Source organism: Pseudoliparis swirei, chromosome 6 (genome assembly GCF_029220125.1).
Source record: "Pseudoliparis swirei isolate HS2019 ecotype Mariana Trench chromosome 6, NWPU_hadal_v1, whole genome shotgun sequence".
In the NCBI taxonomy this organism is placed as follows: domain Eukaryota; kingdom Metazoa; phylum Chordata; class Actinopteri; order Perciformes; family Liparidae; genus Pseudoliparis; species Pseudoliparis swirei.
In genome coordinates this window covers 5008434-5016141 of record NC_079393.1, presented here as the reverse complement: position 1 = coordinate 5016141, position 7708 = coordinate 5008434, and the positions used below count along the sequence as shown (strand labels likewise).

Genomic DNA, 7708 nt, shown 5'->3' with positions numbered 1-7708 from the left:
TGTTGTGCGGCTCTAAACCGCGCAGGCAGCAGGAGTAGAGCAGGAGCACGTGCGCTTCGGCGCTCAGCCAATCGCAGCCTGTTTTTTATTGTGACTCCGCCCCCTCCGGTTCCCGCTGTTGGGAACGGGAGGGGGCGGAGTCACACACAAGAAACAGGCTGCGATTGGCTGAACGCTGAAGCTGAACCCACGCACACATAAACGCGCGCGCGCACACGCACTGAGGGCAATAAATCACTCTGGAAACAAAGAATAGATAATGACTTAATGTCTTGAGTACGAGCTCTGAAACTACAGAGAAGAATATAATTGTTTCACTATTATAGCAGTTAGTCACATCTAATATATGACTTAAATGGGATTAATTTTCTTGAAATTTCATTGAAATGTCAAACTCAAAATATTATTTCATAACTAAGTCCTTTTAGTGTACTTGTGTGTGCCTACTGTGAAAATTATCTGACAGAATACTTTTTTGTGTATTTAAATTTCAGTGTCCTGGGAGTGGACGGAGTACCTGGGGAGTCCATCGACAGCCCTGGAAACCTGAAGGCCAACATGAACTGTGTACACAAGATGGTGTACAAGAAGGGATGAGTCGAGGAAAGCTTCGAGAAAGTTCTGTGCAGCAAGATGTCCTTCAAATTCTAGTGGTTGTGGCCAGTGTGCTGCACTTTGCCATTGTCTGCTGCTGGGAGCTTTGCTGGGGGTGACACACCAGCCGAACGCCGCCACGTGTCCCGGGGTGGTTGTAACTGGGGCCATCATCGGCATGGAGAGGAAGGTCGAGAGGAGAGGAGGGTGGTGATGGAGGTCGTTGAAACCTGGTGTCCAGACACAACCTGGACCACCACCTCTCCACCTCTCACACAGGGGAGAGCCAGGAGCTCTCTCTCACGCTCCGCTGCCACGACACACACAGAGAGAATTCTCCTGCCCTCGGCTGTGAGGCTCTAACAGTTCACACCTTTCTCTTGCTCACCCTAACCCTTCTTATTTTTTGTTTTTTTATTCTTGTGTGTTGCTGCTACTGACTCGACAAATTTCCCCTTGGGGATTAATAAAGTATATATCTATCTATCTATCTATCTATAGTGTAAATATAAAACTATTAGTTAACAATAAGATGCAAAAACAAATATAAACAATAATGAATGCCCAAAATGATAGATCATACAGATTTAAATGGGGTAGGGATCAATCTATGTGGGTTACTTATATAGGGAGGTGTAAAAGTACAATGGCGCATGGTGATTTTATTTTAACATGTTAAATAAGTGATTTCCTGTAGAATAAAAAAAAATCCATGCACTAAAAATATTTGCTTTCCCCCCCCGTTTATTAGCTGATTAAGACTGACTTTGCATGTGTTTACTCACAATTTAAATAAAATAAAAAAGGCAATTTACTTCAATGTCTCTGTAATCCATAATGTGTGTGTGTGTGTGTGTGTGTGTGTGTGTGTGTGTGTGTGTGTGTGTGTGTGTGTGTTGTTTGCCTATAAAATGCCATTGATTCAATTCAATTCAGTTTATTTTCTATAGCCCAATATCACAAATTACGAATTTGCCTCAGCGGGTTTTACAATCTGCACACATACTACATCCCTGACCTTTGACCTCACATCGCATGGCAGGAGGCTTCAGACCCAGCCAGGTCCAATGGACCCATGAGACCTGAAGTCACAAAGACTCCAGCAGATTTAGTAACGATAGAGAGATGTAAATTCATCCATAAGGAGAGAGAGGAGAGGAGATAGGTGCTCAGTGTATCCTAAACGTTCCCAGCAGCCTATCAGCCTACAGCAGCATCTCTAGGTCTGGACCAGGTGAACCTGATTCAGGTCTAACTATAAGACCATCAAGAGGAAAGTCTTCAGTCTACATGAGGTGACTGTGTCTGCCTCCCGGACTGAAGGTGGAAGCTGATTTCATAAAAGAGGAGCTTGATAACTGAAGGCTCTGACTCCCATCCTACTTGTTAAGACTCTAGGAACTACAAGTAGCCCCATATTGAGTGAGCGCAGCCCTCTAGTGGGGCAAAACGGTACTACAAGCTCCTTAAGCTATGATGGAGCTTCACCAATGAAGGCTTTGTAGGTGAGGAGAAGAATTTTAAATGTGATTCTTGATTGTACAGCCAGTGCAGAGCAGCTAATACAGGAGTCATGATGGCACCAGGCATGAAGTCCTACTAGTAATGCATAATAAAGCCAGTGTTTTACTGTAAAAAAAGGTCCATCTGTGGGCGTTTCTCCAGCCCGAGATCCAGCAGTGGGTCAGAGTTGGATGTTTGGGAGTGGGAGTGAGGCGAGAATCTGTTTTTCACGGGTGTGAGTTTGAGAGGGATGTCTAAGAGTGTCAGACCCTTGACCTCATTCTGCCCACGCGCATGAATATGGTGTATAGCTGAACATTTTCATCCTGCTCCAAATCGAGGAGTCACAATCAGACTAAATATAACAACAGTCGCCTTCCTCATTAATATGTGTGTGTGTGTCTTTCTGCCTCTCATCTTTGCATTTATTTTCCCTGGGAACAATGTTCTCAGATGAACTCCACGTTGATTGGCGGCTCCCTTCTGTCGCCATAGTAACACGTCATAAATGCAGCTCAGAAAGGCTTCCGTGTGCTCTAATCACACGTGCTTTGTTTGTCTCTCTGTTATCTGGCACCTTTTAGATCAAGTGCAGTGACAGAATTAACTCTTTATTTACCTCTATATGCGGTGTCAACCCTATGGAGACCTTCTTCTCACATGCTGAGGCCATGAGGCCAGAAAAGAGAAAAATCCCCCCCCGAATGATGACCTTTTTCACATCAAAGCTATATCTCAAGCTATATGGAGCAATGCCAATCTCCTTTTATATTCTCGTTAGTTTGATGAGGTGAAGCGGAGGTAAATCTACTGACCACTCAATCTCTATTGATGGGATGAGGAACATCGAAAAGGAAAAGAAGTAAAAGTGCATATTTATCTTTATTTTAGGTATATTTTGACATTATTTAAGGTATTTTCTATCAAGACAAAGGGAGGATATGCTGGGAAATGTAAAAGTAACAGCTTATTCTGTCCATCATATATATGTATATGCATAAAATGAGTGGCTTAGAGGTTGTTGAAGTGAATTAGCCCCCCTCATTGATCTGTTTGTACAATTATTATCATAAAAGGAAGAACTGGAAGGTCTCTTTGGAGGTTTGTGCTCATTTTAATGACATAAACCAGACTGGAAAGCAGGCACAATAATTTAAGATGAATAAAGTTTTATCTTTACACCAAAGTACAATTTGAACTTAACACGTAGTCTCTGAAATATATGCAGAAAACACTTTATTTTTAGCTTTATCCAAGCCTGGAGACGCAATAGAAACGAACCAATCACAGCCCAATGCAGTACACCTGGTGGTAGAGGCTCCGCCTCCTGAGAAATACAGTTATAAAAGTGCTGAATGTGGCACTGAGAGGTTCACAAGATGTCGCACTCACATAAAGAAAGTGTATGGAGCACAGTGTATGCAGAAAATAAACTATATAATAAAATATATAATCACATAAGTGAGGCTTTGAGAGCGATCAGCTTCAGCCGATCGTTAATCAAAAGATCTCCAGATCAATAAGAAGAAGAAAAACCTCAAAACAAGAATTAAAGAAGTATGGAACAAGGGGCTATGAGGGACTATCATGATGTCACAAAACAGAGATCCCAAACTCCACATGAAATAACTTGGATTACAGCTTGTAATGTAAGAGTCCATTACAAGCCAATGCCCGTGTCCCTTCAGGGCCCCTCACATTGTACTTTACTGTCATGTGCACTTCAGCAATGATGTTTAAACCCTCTATTTCTTTTTAGATTAATTGTTCAAAAAGTTCAGAGCTGTGCCCAAACCACAACTGGAGTGTAGGCTCCTTTCTGTTTATTATGGACTATACTGTACGGTGTAGGTAGGTACAGGTAATACTGGATGAGATTGGATGACAAAAAACACAGAAGAAAAGTAATGTTCTTTATTTAATTGGGTATCTTACGCTTTTTAAAGTGCGCATTAACTTCACTTTAAATATAAGTTGACTTTCTGTGGCTTAATTCTTTCAAAGACGTGGTTGAAAATAAAATAGAAAAATAAATATATCTATTTTATTTGTAATAAAATAAGTATTTTAACTGACACAAACCACTCACACACGCCATAATTTCCTCTCCATTATATACACTAATCACGTATCACTAATTTTTTAATATTTAAATAGGGGTTTGGTAATTGAGGGGAAAGTTGTGATGACATAATGTGATGGAAAGGTTATTAATTAAAATATCATACTGCCTCCTAAATACAGTTCATGTGATAAAATACATTTATGAAAACCCAATTAATTTTAGAACGATCATACACAAATATCAGTCAGAAAAAACATTAAAACTTGATTAAGTTATTATGAAGCACTCGTTGTACTCCCAGTAGTGGATGGCGCCCTCTAGTGGCTGAACTACGCAGTAAATAGAGACTGACTAATCCATTGAAACTCAATGACATTAATTACTGCCCTCAGTTCCATTTTGTTTAAAAAAACTACTTCAAATATGCAATAACCAATTTATTGTTGAAAAAAATCATACATAGTCTGTATTCATGATGTATATATGTCTGAGTATCTAGCAGTACTTTAATTTCATCTTAATCAACTATAATTCCACTACAATATCTGTTATTCGGCGACTATTATAGTGTGTGAGATTAAGTCAAGATGTTGTAGCGTGTGTGGGACATCTGCGTGTCGTTGTAAAAAGAGGAAGCTCACAATGGAGGCGGACATGGATCTCCCCAATTAAACCACAGCATGTTGTTACTGTAAATTAGACGGTTACTTTCTCTGTCGTAGGAAGTAAACCAAGTCTGTCGTGTTGCCTTCACGTACGGCCGGATTTTAAAAGTACAATCGACGAGTACGGAAGCTCTAGGCGGTTAGGATTTAGAAAGCGGGTGCTGAGTTGACACATAAACTATGATGGATGAATAAATGTGTATGTGACGGAAGTTAAAAAGCCAAATTCGTTTGAAGAATATGCTAAAAATACGGCATTCTTTACCGCTAAAATCTCGGAGCTTTATAAGAGCACCTGAATGCGTCGCCAGCTCCCTGCTGGTCAGTCGCTCCTCTGCTGTAAACACACGGTGAGCTTCAACTCCAGTTGGATCCGACCAGAACCCGAGGAGAACTACGGAGAACAGCGATGGTAACACTGGAAATGTTCCTCTGGTACATTCACAGAACAATATGATGTACTTTACGGGAAGTCCATGTGGCGTTTGAGTTTTTCTGAAGCCTCCAGCTTCTCCTCGAGCCGCTTCAGGAGCCGTTTTAACGGCTACCTGAGTCCCCGAACTAACTCTTCAACTGATACTCGAACCGAGGACACTTTGTTGTCGGTATTACTTAAACCAGCCGGAACACAGATGGCTGCTTTTGTTTTTCTTTTATCCTTTTCTACTTTTTTGTTGTTGTAAGTTCCGGTTTTGTCGTTCGCGCAGAATAAATTGTTCTAAAACGTGACCTATCCGACAAATTACATGCTGGTTGTTCTGGTGCTTTTGTCTGTTTTGGTTGTTTTTTTCGGCCTAAAGTCCTGAAAACAGTAGGTTTATTATCTTAAAGTTAAGTCTTAACTGTTTGTTTTCCAGCATTGAGTGAGCATCGCCAGAGAAAAAGGAGGGACCGAGAACTGTATTTTCTTCAAAGTCGGACAAGGTGGGTGAGAAACTTTTTACTTCTTCGTTTTTTCCCTTTTTTTTCTATTTTCCTCAATAGAAAAGTGTCCAGAATAAATTATTAATAAGTTTCTAACGGTCAATATCAGTATTAATGAATTTAAGCACTGAATACCTAGAGGTATTAATAAATAATATTAATTATGTTTAAAAAAATTGAAATAAAAAAATTGGAAAAAAGTTATTGACATTAAAGCGATGCACACATTGAATTGCATATTTTTCTAAAATGGGCCATCCTGAAAAAAAGTACTTTTACTTTGAATACTTATAGTACTTTTAGTATGCGAGTACTTTATCTTTACTTTACATACTTTAATACTTTTACTTTAAGTACGTTAATACTTTTACTTTTAGTACGCGAGTACTTTATCTTAAGTAAACAAGTTACCGCATTGACTCCTAGGCGGCAACATTAAAGCGAATAATATGATGTTATTCTAAAATGTGCCATCCTGAAAAGAGTACTTTTACTTTTAGTACATCAGTACTTTTACTTTTAGTACGTGAGTACTTTATCTTAAGTAAACAAGTTACCACATTGACTCCTAGGCGGCAACATTAAAGATATTAATATGATGTTATTCTAAAATGGGCCATCCTGAAAAGAGTACTTTTACTTTAAGTACGTTAAAACCTTTGCTTTTAGTCGATTAGTACGTGAGTACTTTATCTTAAGTAAACAAGTTACCACATTGACTCCTAGGCGGCAACATTGAAGCGATTAATTCGATGTTATTCTAAAATGGACCATCCTGAAAAGAGTACTTTTACTTTAAGTACTTTAATACTTTTACTTTAAGTACGTTAATACTTTTACTTTTAGTACGTGAGTACTTTATCTAAAGTAAACAAGTTACCGCATTGATTCCTAGGCGGCAACATTAAAGCGAATAATTCGATGTTATTCTAAAATGGCCATCCTGAAAAGAGTACTTTTACTTTAAGTACGTTAGTGCTTTTACTTTTAGTACTTGAGTACTTTATCTTAAGTAATCAAGTTACTGCATGACTTTTACACATAACTGAGTTTTTGTTCACTGCAGCATTTCTACTTTTGTTTATTTCTTCCAACTCTTCAAGAACCTGGTTCGGCGCCCATGTTTATGCGTTTTGTGTTTTTTTGTTTGCGCGTTTTTTTTTTGTCTGCTCTGGAAGTCTGTTTGTAGGATCAGAGATTCTAATCTGCAACTCCACCTCCACACAGACGTGGTAAACACACCCTCAGTTCAGACTCAGTGAAAGTCCCTTCCGTCTCGCCGCCGCCTCCCGCTCGGATGGATGGCGCGCCGAGGACGGGCGACCCGGGCGCCGAGAGCTGCCCCGGTGTTGGCTGGCGGCGGTGTGGCGGGCGGGCGTGGCGGCGTCCGCTGCCTGCCTGACCTGCTGAGACTGAAGAGAGCCGCGAGGGAGCCGCCCGGACCACGCCGACACGCGCGCCGCTGTTTCAAGTCCTGCCCCCCTGACCACCAAAGAGTGAGTGGGAGTGGACCGGGGGTGGACCCTGGGTGGTGGGATGGGGCGGAGGAGGTTGTGGGACTCGCTAGATTCTTCTTACTTACATTTTACGCGCCCGATTTTCATTTTTTGTTTTACATTTTTTAAAGCAGGAAATATAACAGTGGCAAAAATAATTGGAGAGAAGTACAAGTAAACAAGATAAAACCATTCTTTATGTAAGTATTTTAATTTTGAGTAAATGCATAATAAAAAGTAAATTTTGAGTTCATGCATAATAATAAGTTATTTTAAATAAATACATCATGAAAAGTTAATTTTAAGTAAATACACAATAAAAAGTTAATTTTAAGTAAATACATAATAAAAAGTTCGTTTTAAGTAATACATAATAAAAACTTCATTTTAGGAAAATACATAATAAAAAGTTAATTTGAAGTGAATGCATAATAAAAAGTTCATTTTAAGTAAATACACAA

At 39.6% G+C, this 7708-nt stretch overlaps 1 long non-coding RNA gene across 1 annotated transcript; it reads left to right on the top strand.

Moving 5' to 3' along the window:
* Positions 1 to 4787: 4787 nt before the first annotated feature.
* LOC130195649 (uncharacterized) lies at positions 4788 to 6889 on the top strand. Its single transcript, XR_008832107.1, has 3 exons — positions 4788 to 5239; positions 5685 to 5751; positions 6855 to 6889. It is a non-coding gene; the product is annotated as an uncharacterized LOC130195649 (long non-coding RNA).
* Positions 6890 to 7708: the final 819 nt, after the last annotated feature.